The 12,781-nt window shown below is 45.0% G+C and overlaps 1 non-coding gene across 1 annotated transcript; it reads left to right on the forward strand.

Moving 5' to 3' along the window:
• The first annotated feature begins 1,191 nt into the window (after window positions 1-1,191).
• Window positions 1,192-1,375, forward strand: LOC116600507. The gene has a single exon (XR_004289698.1). It is a non-coding gene; the product is annotated as a U2 spliceosomal RNA (small nuclear RNA).
• The last annotated feature ends 11,406 nt before the right edge of the window (window positions 1,376-12,781 follow it).

Genomic DNA, 12,781 nt, shown 5'->3' on the forward strand with positions numbered 1-12,781 from the left:
TCCATCCTTTCTTCCTTCCTAAGATTTTTTATTTGAAGAGAGAGCTCAGAGGGAGAGAGAAGGAGAGGCAAACTCCCCGCCGAGCAGAGAGCCCAACACAGGGTTTGATCCCAGGGCCCTGAGACCGTGACCTGAGCCAAAGGCAAATGCTTAACTGATTGAGCCACCCAGGCACCCCAAGAATGATCCTTTTTTTTTTCTTTCTAAAAATATTTTATTTATCTATTTGAGAGAGAGAGAGAGAGAGCATGAGCAGGGGAGAGGGCCAGGGGAAAAGGGAGAAGCAGACTCGCTGCTGAGCAAGGAGCCAGACATGGGGCTCTATCCCAGTACCCTAGGATCATGACCTGAGCTGAAAGCAGATGCTCCACCCACCAAGCCACCCAGGTGCCCAGAGTGATCTTTTTTCTTTCCTTCTTTCTTTCTTTCTTTTTTTTTTTTTTTTTTTTAAGATTTTATTTATTTATTTAACAGAGAAAGAGAGAGATCACAAGTAGGCAGAGAGGCAGGCAGAGAGAGAGGGAGAAGCAGGCTCCCTGCTGAGCAGAGATCCCTGCGGGCCTTGATCCCAGGACCCTGAGATCATGACCTGAGCTGAAGGCAGAGGCTTAACCCACTGAGCCACCCAGGCACCCCATTTTTTCAGTTTTAATGTCACTACTGCATTCCTTTCCTTGTGCTCCTTGACCCATTAACCACGTCCCCGAGGGCAGAAATCGCATCTGTATAATTTATTTTATAGAACAAGGCATCTATTTTGTAGAACAAGGCATGACACTGGAATTCACTGAACGCCTGCGCTGTGCTTTGAAGTAAGCTCCTGAAGAAGTTGTTAGGAGAAATAGTCAACTGTAGACAGCTTCCTCGCCAAGGGCAGCTCTTGAGATGGAAGCAGTGTCTTCCTCCCCTCCTGGCAGCAAGAGGCGCTGCCTCCGTTAGCGGAGAAGGGGCAGGCAAAAGAGCAGTGCTCTGCTGGGAGCTGGGACAAGGGCATTGACCTCTGGGAAAAATTCAATTTGAGAACAGAATGTCTCAATTCTGCCAGTGGGAAGGTCTCCCAGGGAAGGATTAACTGTTTTTTGGAAGAGTTGCGATGTGGAATTTTATCAGGGACAGCTTTAAGCCTGCTTTTATTGCCTTGAGTGAAAATTTGGGAAGCAAGTTCGGATGGGAAACTTAATTGTAGGTTGTTTTGTTTTTTTGGTCCAAGATCATGAATAGCATGTGTTCTTATCATTTAATGTTTTGTAAATCCTCTACCTGAGGGTATTTTATGAAGTGGATTTTTGGAACAGGGAGATTGAGGGGAGGCTGGCTCCGTCCGTTCCACAGACCAATCTGAGAGCACAGTACCTCCGTGAATGGTATGGTTCTCCCTTTCGGGATAGTAGTCAGTTAAAATGCAGACTGTCGGTACTCCACAGTGTCTTCTGGTTTTTGAAATAAAAAATTTAAGGTGAACCTGCTATTTCCCCTCTTCCTTTCATGCTTTATTTGTGATGCACATTTTGTCTTTTCTGCCCTGGTTCTTTAAGATTTAGTCATTTGTAGTATTCTATTGAGAAATTTTCTACAAATTATTTTGTCCCCTGGTGATAGGCATTTTTTCAGATGACCAAATATTTGATGCTTTAACCAATGCTGCATGAGATCTTTTTGTATGTTGCTTTGTGGACATGTCTGAGAGTTTCTCTGGGCTGTGAATCTAGAAGTGACAGTTCTGGATAATAGCAAGGGTACTTTCAGTTGTATAGACTGTTGCAAATTTCCCACATATCCTGAATTGCAATTCTCTGCTATTCCTGCATAATCCCGTCCTTGCTGGCAAAATAACTGACAGTTTATTTTGAAGGTTAACAGTTGTTAGTATAAATGGCAACTTAAAAAATTTGGGGGGGGTACCTGGGAGGCTCAGTTGTTAGGTGTTTGCCTTCAACTCAAGTCATGATCAAGCTCCCTTCTCAGTGGAAGTCTGCTTCTCCCTCTCCCACTCCCCCTGCTTGTGTTCCCTCTCTCACTGTGTTTCTCCCTGTCAAATAAATAAAATTTAAAAATCTCAAAAAAAATTTTTCTAGTTGTTTGCTCCTGGCATGCAGAACAATTGTTTTGTGTCTAGTTTTTTTTTCTTTTTAAAAAATTTATTTGACATACAGACATCACAAGTAGGCAGAGAGGCAGGCAGAGAGAGAGGAAGGAAAGCAGGCGCAGGAAGCCCGATGCGGGTCTCCATCCCAGGACCCTGGGATCATGACCTGAGCGGAAGGCAGAGGCTTTAACCCACTGAGCCACCCAGGCGCCCCTTGTGTCTGGTTTTTATTGAACTCTTCTTCTAGTAATTTGTGGATTCAATTTGTTTTTCTTTTTTTAAAATATTTTATCTTTTAAGTAATCTTTCACACAACATGGGGCTTGAACCTACAACCCCGAGATCAAGAGTTTCTTGCTCTACTGACTGAGATAGCCAGGCACCCCTCAACTTGATTTTTCTGTACAGAATTTTCTGTAAGTAAGTAGAGAAAAACATATAAGTGTCAATTTTTCTTGCAAATTGAATGTTAGTGGGTGCCTGGGTGGCTCAGTTGGATGGGCATCTGGCTTTGGCTCATGTCATGATCCTAGTGTCCTGGGATCAAGCCCCTGCATCGGGCTCCCTGCAGTGGGGAGCCTGCTTCTTCCTCTCCCACTCCCCCTGCTTGTGTTCTTTCTCTCTGTCAAATAGATAAATAAAATCTTTTTGAAAAATTGAATGTTAGTTACTTATAAAAGTGTTTTGTAAATTACTGGTAGTAAACTAAATGTGAGACCTGAAACCATAAAAAACTTGTAAGAGAACACAGACAGTAAGGTCTCTGACATCGGCCATTGCAACATTTCTTCTAGATAAGTCTCCTTAGACAAGGGAAATAAAAGCAGAAATAAACTACTGAGACCTCATCAAAATTAAAAGCTTCTATGCAGAAACGAAGGAAACAGTCAACAGAACTAAAAGGCAACCAACTGAGTGGGAGAAGAAATTTGCAAATGACATATCCAAAAAGGATTAGTATCCAAAATACATAAAGAACTTTACAAATTAACACCCCCCAAACCAAATAATCCAGTTAAAAATGGGCAGAAGATACAAACAGACATTTCTCCAAAGAAGACATTCAGATGGCCAACATGCTCAGCATGACTCATCGTGAGAGAAATGCAAATCAAAACTACAATGAGATACCCCTCACACCTGTCAGAATGGCGAAAATCAGTAACAGAAGAAACAGCAAGTGTGGAAAGAAAAGGAACCCTCTTGCACTCTCGCGGGGGAATGGAAACTGATGCAGTCACTATGGAAAACATCATGGAGGTTCTTTAAAAAATTAAAAATAGGGGCGCCTGGGTGGCTCAGTGGGTTAAGCCGCTGCCTTCGGCTCAGGTCATGATCTCGGGGTCCTGGGATCGAGTCCCGCATCGGGCTCTCTGCTCGGCAGGGAGCCTGCTTCCCTCTCTCTCTCTCTCTCTCTGCCTGCCTCTACATCTACTTGTGATTTCTCTCTGTCAAATAAATAAATAAATAATCTTAAAAAAAAATTAAAAATAGAATTACCCTAAAATCCAATCGCAGTGCTGGGTATTTACCCCTCACCCCAACCATAAAAAACTCTAATTCAGAGGGCTAGATGGAGCCCTAGGTTTATAGCAGCATTATTTACAGTAGCCAAATTATGGAAGCAGTTCAAGTGTCTATCGACAGATGAATGGATAAAGGAGATGTGGTCTGTACACACAATGGAATATTATTCAGGCATAAAAAAAGAATGAAATCTTGCCACTTGCAACATTGTGGATGGAGCTACAGAGTATTATGCCAAGGGAAATAACTCAGAGAAAGACAAATACCATACGATTTTTTTTTTTTAAGATTTTAATTTATTGGGTGCCTGGGTGGCTCAGTGGGTTAAGCCTCTGCTTTTGGTTCAGGTCATGATCTCAGAGTCCTGGGATCGAGCCCTGCATTGGGCTCTCTGCTCAGCAGGGAGCCTGCTCCCCCCCCTCCACTGCCTCTCTGCCTACTTGTGATCTGTCAAATAAATAAATAAAATATTTTTTTTAAAAAAAGACTTATTTATTTGAGAGAGAGAATGTGACTATTGTGGGGTGGACAAAGGGAGAGCAAGAAGCAGGCTCCCCACTGAGCAGGAAGCCTGATGTGCGGCTAGATCCTGGGACCCTGAGATCTTGACCTGAGCCTAAGTCAGATGCTTGATCAACTGAGCCACCCAGGTGCTCCAGACAGATACCAGAGGATTTCATTCATATGTGGAATTTAAGAAACAAGACAGATGAGCAAAGGGGGACAAAACAGAGACAAACCAAGAAAACTCTTAACTCTAGAGAACAAGCTGGTGGTTACCAGAGGGGAGGAAGATGCGGGGGATGGGTGAAACAGGGGATGGCGATCGAGGAGTGCCCTTGTCTTTTTTTTTTTTTTTTTTTTAAGATTTTATTTGACAGACAGAGAGAGCACAAGCAGAGGGGAGGGATAGAGCCAGAGGAAGAAAGCAGGCTCCCCACTGAGCAGGAAGTCTGATGCAGGACTCGATCCTAGAACCCTGGGATCATGACCTGAGTCAAAGGCAGGCACTTAACTGACTGAGCCACCCAGGGGCCCAAGGACTGCCCTTGTCTGGTGAGCACTGGGTGATGCATGGAAGTGTTAAATCACTATATCATACAACTGAAACTAATATAACACTGTATGTTGGCTATATTGGAATTAAAAAAAATATATTGGTACTACTGTTTTAAAGAAACTGGCTAATCAGTTCTAATGCTGCTTTCTAATTAGAGGATGAAAGGGAATCTTTGTTCTCAACTTGCTAGAAGATCCATTTCCTTTAACTTTTTTTTTTTTTTTTAAGACTTATTTATTTATTTGACACAGAGAGAGACAGCGAGAGAGGGAACACAAGCAGGGGGAGTGGGAGAGGGAGAAGCAGGCTTCCTGCTGAGCAGGGAGCCCAATGTGGGGCTCGATCCCAGGATGCTGGGATCATGACCTGAGCTGAAGGCAGACGCTTAATGACAGAGCCACCCAGGTACCCCTCCAATTTCCTTTCTAACTAACGCTCTTTTTTTTTTAAGATTTTATTTATTATGTGACAGAGAGAGAGCGAAAGAGGGAATACACGCAAGGAGAGTGGCAGAGGGAGAAGCAGGCTTCCTGCCGAGCAGGGAGCCTAATGCGGGGCTGGATCCTGGGACCCTGGGATCATGACCTGAGCCGAACAGATACTTGATGACTGAGCCCCCCAGGAGTCCCACTAATGCACTCTAAACTGGGCCAGAAGCAGTAACTGTTTAACCAGCAGTTCCTCATAAAATCCCAACATAACGACTGGTATTTGAACCATAAAACTTGGAATTTTATGAGGAGAGAAAAGTTAACTACTGCATACCAAGAACAGTTTCAATTGATAGCACTAATAGAATCATCGATTAGATAGTAATCAAAAGTGTGTGTGTGTGTTTAAAGATTTTATTTATTTACTTGACAGAGAGAGAGAGTGAGAGGGACACACGCAGGGGGAGTGGGAGAGGGGGAAGCAGGCTTCCCGCTGAGCGGGGAACTCAGTGCAGGGCTCAATCCCAGGACCCTGGGATCATGCCCTGAGCTGAAGGCAGATGCTTAACGACTGAGCCACCCAGGCTCTCTGTTCTTTCTCATTAAAACCTCTTGCTTAGGGGCGCCTGGGTGGCTCAGTGGGTTAAAGCCTCTGCCTTCGGCTCAGGTCATGATCCCAGAATCCTGGGATTGAGCCCCACATCGGGCTCTCTGCTCTGCGGGGAGCTTGCTTCCTCCTCTCTCTTCCTGCCTCTCTGCCTAGTTGTGATTTCTCTCTGTCAAATAAATAAAATATTAAAAAAAAAAAAAACCTCTTGCTTAAACCAAATGAGTGGGACACTTTTTCTGGCTACTCTGGAATCTGTGCTCCCCAAGTTGCAATTCTGGGACCCCAATTTCACCTCCTTTTCTTGGTTGACATGACTACGATCTGTTTTCTGTTCAGAATATTGACACCACAGAATATGAGTTTCCACACCAAACAACTTTCTAATTCTGTGCCCCACACTGGAAGGCTTACCACTTCATTTGACTTGACATTAAGCATTGTCGGTTTGCATAGACCCCACAGGTTAAGGGCTGAGTCCTACAAGAGTGCCTGCCAGCTACAGCAGACACCAATCTTAAGTTGTGGGTCCCAGGTTACCCACACTTCTGAGTTGGCTGTAAATCGGGGTTCTCACAAGCCCCTCCTCAGGTCTGAATTTGCTATAACAGCTCACAGAACTCAGGGAAACACTTTACTTACTAGTACCAATTTATTATAAAGGATGCTAAAAGGAAACAAATGAACAGTCAGATGAAGAGGTACATAGGGTGACTTTGGAAGGATTCCAAGCACAGGATCTTCTGATCCTGTGGACGTGGGATGTGTCAACTTCCCTGTCCATGTTCATTAACCTGGAAGTTCTCCAAGCCCAATCGATTAGGGTTTTTACAAAGGTTCCATGACGCAGGCATGATCATTGGCCTTTGGTGATCAACTCCATCTCCAGCCCCCTCCCCTTGCTGGAAGGTGGGGGATGGGACTGTCCTGCCTCTGTTTTTCTAGTGGGCAGTCCCCACCCCGAAGCTATCACCAAGATTGGCTTCCTTGGAAGGAAAGACTTTCTTATCACCCAGGAATTCCAAGGGATTTAGGAACTCAGTGTTAGGAACTAGGGACAAAGGCCATGTTTGAGTACTCTGTCTTTCTCTCTCTCTCTCTCTCTGCTTTCATCATATCGCAGTTAGCCATTTATAAAAAAGACAAGATTGGCTTTCTACCTTATACCATAAATAAAGATCAATTAAAGATGGATTAAAGACTTAAATGTCAAAAACAAAACCTTACATTTTTGCATGGAAAGTGTTGATGAAAATCTTCCAGACCTTAAAGTAAAGAAAGACTGTTTTAGAGAAAAAAATTTTTTTGTTTATTTTTTAGTCATCTCTATACCCAACATGGGGATCTAACTCACAACCCCAAGACCAAGAGTTGCATGCTTTCCTGACTGACCCAGCCAGAGGCCCCAAGAAAGATTTTTAAAATAAGTCACCAAAAATAAAAACATGAAAGAAAATATCGATATGTTTTTTTTTTCCCCCAAATCCAGATAACCTACCAAGACTGACAACATTTTTATGGTTAACTTTTGTTTATCAAAAGGCGCCTGAGTGCCCAGATCTTGGTTTTTAATACCTTTCTCCAATAAAAGAAACCAGGGCTCCTTGGAGAAGTGGCTGATTGTGGGGCTGGGGCTCTGGTGTACAAAGAAGATGAGCCCAGACCATTCTGTAGAGCCAGCACATAAGGAAGTGCTCAAAACAGGGGACGGGGGAAGAGAAGTGTATTAAAGGAGCCAACCCGACAGAGCTCACAGTGGCCAAAGATGGAAAAATTTGAAGGAAGACCCCAATAATATAGTATTGAATTCTAAACCAAAGTATAAAATAAATATCCATGAGTCTGTACTGACATAAAGAAATGACTAGATAAATAAAGGAGACGGGACAAATCTCCTGTACAGAAAATCCCACGTAATTCATGTAGATAGCGCCCCCCTGCCTACTCCACGGAGGGGGAGCTTAACTCCACACCTTGACTGTGGCTGTACTTAGTAATCTTCCAAAGAACGTGATGAAAGAAAAATTTTTTTTAAAGATTTTATTTATTGGGGCTCCTGGGTGGCTCAGTTGATTAAAAATGGCTGCCTTTGGCTCAAGTCATGATCCCAGGGTCCTGGGATCGAGCCCTGCATCGGACTCTCTGCTCAGCAGGGAGCCTTCTTCCCTCTGCCTGCCTCTCTGCCTACCTGTTTTCTGTCTGTCAAATAAATAAATAAAATCTTTTTTTTAAAAGATTTTATTTATTTGTTTGACAGAGAGAGATCACAAGTAGGCAGAGCAGCAGGCAGAGAGAGAGGGGAAGCAGGCTCCCTGCTGAGCAGAGAGTCCGATGCAGGGCTCGATTCCAGGACCCTGGGATCATGACTTGAGCCGAAGGCAGAGACGTTAACCCACTGAGCAACCCAGATGCCCCATAAATAAATAAAATATTATTTTTTTTTTTATAGAAGGATCATCTTTTTTTTTTTTTTTTTAAGATTTATTTATTTATTTATTTGACAGAGAGAGAGATCACAAGTAGGCAGAGAGGCAGGTAGAGAGAGAGAGGAGGAAGCAGGCTCCCTGCCGAGCAGATAGCCCGATGCGGGACTCGATCCCAGGACCCTGAGATCATGACATGAGCCGAAGGCAGCGGCTTTACCCACTGAGCCACCCAGGCGCCCAATAAATAAAATATTTTTAAAAAGAATAAACTTAAAAAAAAAAGATCTTATTTATTTATTTGAGAGAGAGAGAGAACAAGCCGTGGGGAGGGGCGGAGGGAGAGGGAGAGAAGCAGACTCACGTCTGAGCAGGAAGCCTGATGTGGGGCTCGATCCTAGCACCTGGACATCATGCCCTTAGCTGAAGGCATATGCTTCACGCAGGCACCTGACGGTAGAAAGTTCTGAAAGTCACAGGAGATGGGAAAATGATGTTACCCACCAGCATTGTGGGACTAGGATGGTAGAAGGATATGATGTTGGAGGGCTTTAGTCATTTAAAGCTGAGTGAATCTCTTATTACCATTTTGCCTCTGGCATGAGATCAGTATTGTCTCTGATCAGATAGATACCTGATGTCTTCTATCCAAGAATAATATGTTAAAAATGCTTCCTTTGTCTCTTCTGTAAATTGATCTGCTAGATCTCTGATGTTTCTCTCTTTTGATACTTGGTTGCATTAGAGAGAAAGGCTCCCAGCAGTGTTGTTCATTTGTCTGATTTACTTGAGTGCCAGATACTTTTCAGATGGTGTATTTATTTCTCTTCTAACAGGTGGCTTTGGTTGTATTTCCTTTATTCTTTCTGGCTTTTATGCCCCCTCCTTCTCTGCTTTCATTTCCACAGCGCTTTGACTTCCAAATGCTCAGGGCCTTACCTTCAGCCATGACCCAGTTTTCAAATGTCTGAACTCCCCAAAGCTAACGGATATTTTATTTAACTTACTTTTTTTTTTTTTTTTGGCATTGGGATTAAAAAAAAATTTTTTTTAAAAGATTTTATTTATTTATTTGACAGACAGAGATCACAAGTAGGCAGAGAGGCAGGCAGAGAGAGGGAAGCAGGCTCCCTGCTGAGCAGAGAGCCCGATGCGGGACTCGATCCCAGGACCCTGAGATCATGACCTGAGCTGATGGCAGCGGCTTAACCCACTCAGCCACCCAGGCGCCCCCCCCCCCAATTTTTTTTTTTATTAACATATAATGTAGGGGCACCTGGGTGGCTCAATGGGTTAAAGCCTCTGCCTTCAGCTCAGGTCATGATCTCAGGGTCCTGGGATCGAGTCCCGTATCGGGCTCTCTGCTCAGCGGGGAGCCTGCTTCCCCCTCTCTCTCTGTCTGCCTCTCTGCCTACTTGTGATCTCTCTCTTCTCTGTCAAATAATAAATAAACTATTAAAAAAACCCATATAATGTATTATTTGCCCCAGGGGTTACCTTACTTTTTTTTAAAAAAGATTTTACTTACTTACTTACTTACTTAGAAAGAGAGAGAGAGAGGGAGAGAGGATAAGCAGGGGGAGGGGTGGAGGGAGAGGGAGAAGCAGACCCCCTGCTGAGCAGGGAGCTGGATGTGGGGCTCCATCCCAGGACCCTGAGCTGAAGGCAGACACTTAACCAGCTGAGCCACCCAGGTGCTCCAATGACTATTTCAGAAACAGAGCCTGGACGCTTTGTTTCTGGGTCTTTGGAATAATGCCTTGGGTTTTGGCAAAGTTGTAGAGTCTGTTGGACAGACAGTCTCCTAGAGAATTTTAAACTGTCCTTCCACCTTGCTCTGACTTTGGAAATCCTTTTTGTATTTTGGCTCAGATCAAGTATAGTTGGCCCTTGAACAACACGGGGCAGTATCACAAAGCTTATATGCAGATTAAAAAAAGTTTCCCTTTCTTTTCATTTCCTGAATCACGTTTTCTTTTCTCCAGTTTCATTGTAAGAATACAGGGTATAATGCATATAGCCTACAAAATATGTGTTCACTGTTTACATTATCGGTAGGGTTATTAGTGGTTAAGTTTTGGGGGAGTCAAAAGTTCCATGTAGGGTTTTGGCTGCGCCACTAATTCCTGCATTGTTCAAGGATCAACTACCATCCTCATTTGCTGGCAAACACGTGACATGAATTTTTGCAACGGGGGGTTAGAAAGGAATTCTCTCTGTACACTTGGCCCTCTGTATTTCAGGGCCCAACCCCCTGTCGGCCCGCCTGAGTGTAAAGTGCTGAAAACACATGGCTTCATGGGGCCTCTGGACCTTTGGACGCCTTTTATCTCTGCCTTGTTCCAGCCTTCTCTTGAAGGCTTAATTCTTCTTGACAAATGATCTACTCTGCACTCCTACGCAGATATTAAAATTTTATATGTATCAAAAGACACTGAAGGATCCGAGTCTCCCGAGCCACCTTCTGCCTTCTTTCTCTCCACGCATTCCCTTAGATCTATTACTTCACTTTGGTTGAACAAGCTATGGTTTGTTTTTCCTTCCTTCCCTCTCTTCTTTCCTCCTTCCCTCTTTAGTTTTAAAGATTTTATTTTTTAAGTAATCACTATACCCATTCTGGGGCTCGAACTCACAACCCGGAGAGCGAGAGTCACGAGCTCCAAGGACTGAGCCAGCCAGGCACCCCTGTTTTGCTTGCTTATGATGTCATACAGTGTTATTTATATGTCCTTTCACTTTTCCCCATTATCTTCGTCTGCTGCTTTTGTTGTTTCTTTTTTTTTTTTTAATATTTATTTATTTATTTGATAGACAGAGAGAGATCACAAGTAGGCAGAGAGGCAGGCAGAGAGAGAGGGGGAAGCAGGCTCCCCGCTGAGCAGAGATCCTGATGCGGGGCTCGATCCCAGGACCCTGAGATCATGACCTGAGCTGAAGGCAGAGGCTTAAACCACTGAGCCACCCAGGCACCCCTGCTTTTGTTGTTTCTAAGAAGGGAAATATTTGGGTTTGACTGGTATAGTTCATCCCCGCATTTTCCAAACACCTGTGACGCGCCTACTTAAGCTACTTCTGTAAGTAGGCAGGGCCATGGACATAGCACAAGGCCCCTGCCGCTTGTCCACAAGTGCGGACACTCAGAAAAGGAAATGTAATAAACAAACAGGGTATGTGTTGTAGCAGAGGTGGATGGAAAAAGAATTCTGTTGGAGAAGTTGAGAAAAACCATCATCTGAGCTAAGTCTTGAATGAGCAGGAGCTTCTTGAGGTTGAGCGGAAGGGAAGGACACAGAATGGCAGGTGCCGAGATGCAGACGACTGACCCAGCTGGGCATGCTGTGGGACTGGCAGGTGTTCGAAGGCTGATGTCGCTGGGTGGCTAGTCCCCGTGGAAGGTGTGTGGGGAGGTGATAAACTTGGGGAGGTCAGTGGCGAGCTTCTTCACTGCACACAGAAGGAGTTGGCTTCTTCGGTCTGGAACCATGGCGGGGGTTGGTGTGAGTGAGATGGTATGTTCCCAGAGATGTTATGTTGCACTGTCTTAAGCTTCTGACCCCAGCTCTCAACCTTGAGCTTTCACCCTGGAAATAAAGTCTGTTCAGCGCCTCTGGCTGGCACTTATCTGCCATGCCCAGGGCACCTTGGACTTACTATCATAGTTGCGCACTCCTCTGACATCCACCCTATATCCCCTGGCCTGCCTCCCTCTAGTTCTGGCTTTTCTAGGTGGGGGTGGGCTGTGGCATGCAGAAAGGGAAAGGCAGAAGATGAGCCTTTCCACACCTTTGGTTCTCCTCTGGTCCCCCTTTCTGTCTGCTGTTTCTTCAGATCTTGGCTTCTGCTTTCTTCCAAATACACAGCTATCTTGGCTTCCAGCCCAGGTGGAGAGGGAGAAAGAACTTGTTTCCTTCAGCTCTTTTCTGAAAATAACCCGGCTGGCACTGGTCAGGAACAATAAGTTCCTGGCGTCTGGGCCCCATGCTGTTGATGTCCCGCAGTCCCTGTTACGAACCTGTTATTTTTTTCTTGCTGTGAACCTTGTCTCTGTCCCACTTCCCCTCCATCCCAGGATCTCCGTGGAGGGAGGTTAGATGATTTTCAAGGCCTCTGCAGAGGCCTCCAAGGTTTAGAACAGTGAAGTGATGGGGGCGCGGGGGCGGGTGGGTCAGGGAACCCCGGGCACCCTGGGGAGATCGGGCTCCTCTGTGGGAGGCCCTGCAAAGTGGGGAAAAGTCGGTCTGTTGTAGGAAAATGGTGGATGTCTCTAACTGAGGCCCAACCTTGGAATGTTTGCTACAGGCCCGAGCTTGCCCAGCAGGCGCCCAAGGCTCTTCTGGATGTCGGATTCCTCCCTGCCCGACATCCTGGAGCCAGAAACTGGGGGTGGGGTGGGGTAAAACGGAGAGTGTCAGCTTCAACTCTCCTGTCCGAACAGATTCGTCTTAAAACATCATGAAGATCGGGTTAGAGTTCCTTTGGTCAAGTTAATAAAAACGCATTGTGGTGGGCGCCGAATAGTTGCAACGTGATGAACTGTCTGAACTGGACTCAAGATGAGTCTTGAAGGAAGAGGAAGCCCTGCGGGGAAGCGGAGGTCTAGCGCCAAGTCCCAGAAGCTGGAGGAGACGCAGCAAGGTCGGAGAGAGG

The sequence above is a fragment of the Mustela erminea genome, chromosome 9 (assembly GCF_009829155.1).
Source record: "Mustela erminea isolate mMusErm1 chromosome 9, mMusErm1.Pri, whole genome shotgun sequence".
In the NCBI taxonomy this organism is placed as follows: Eukaryota; Metazoa; Chordata; class Mammalia; order Carnivora; family Mustelidae; genus Mustela; species Mustela erminea.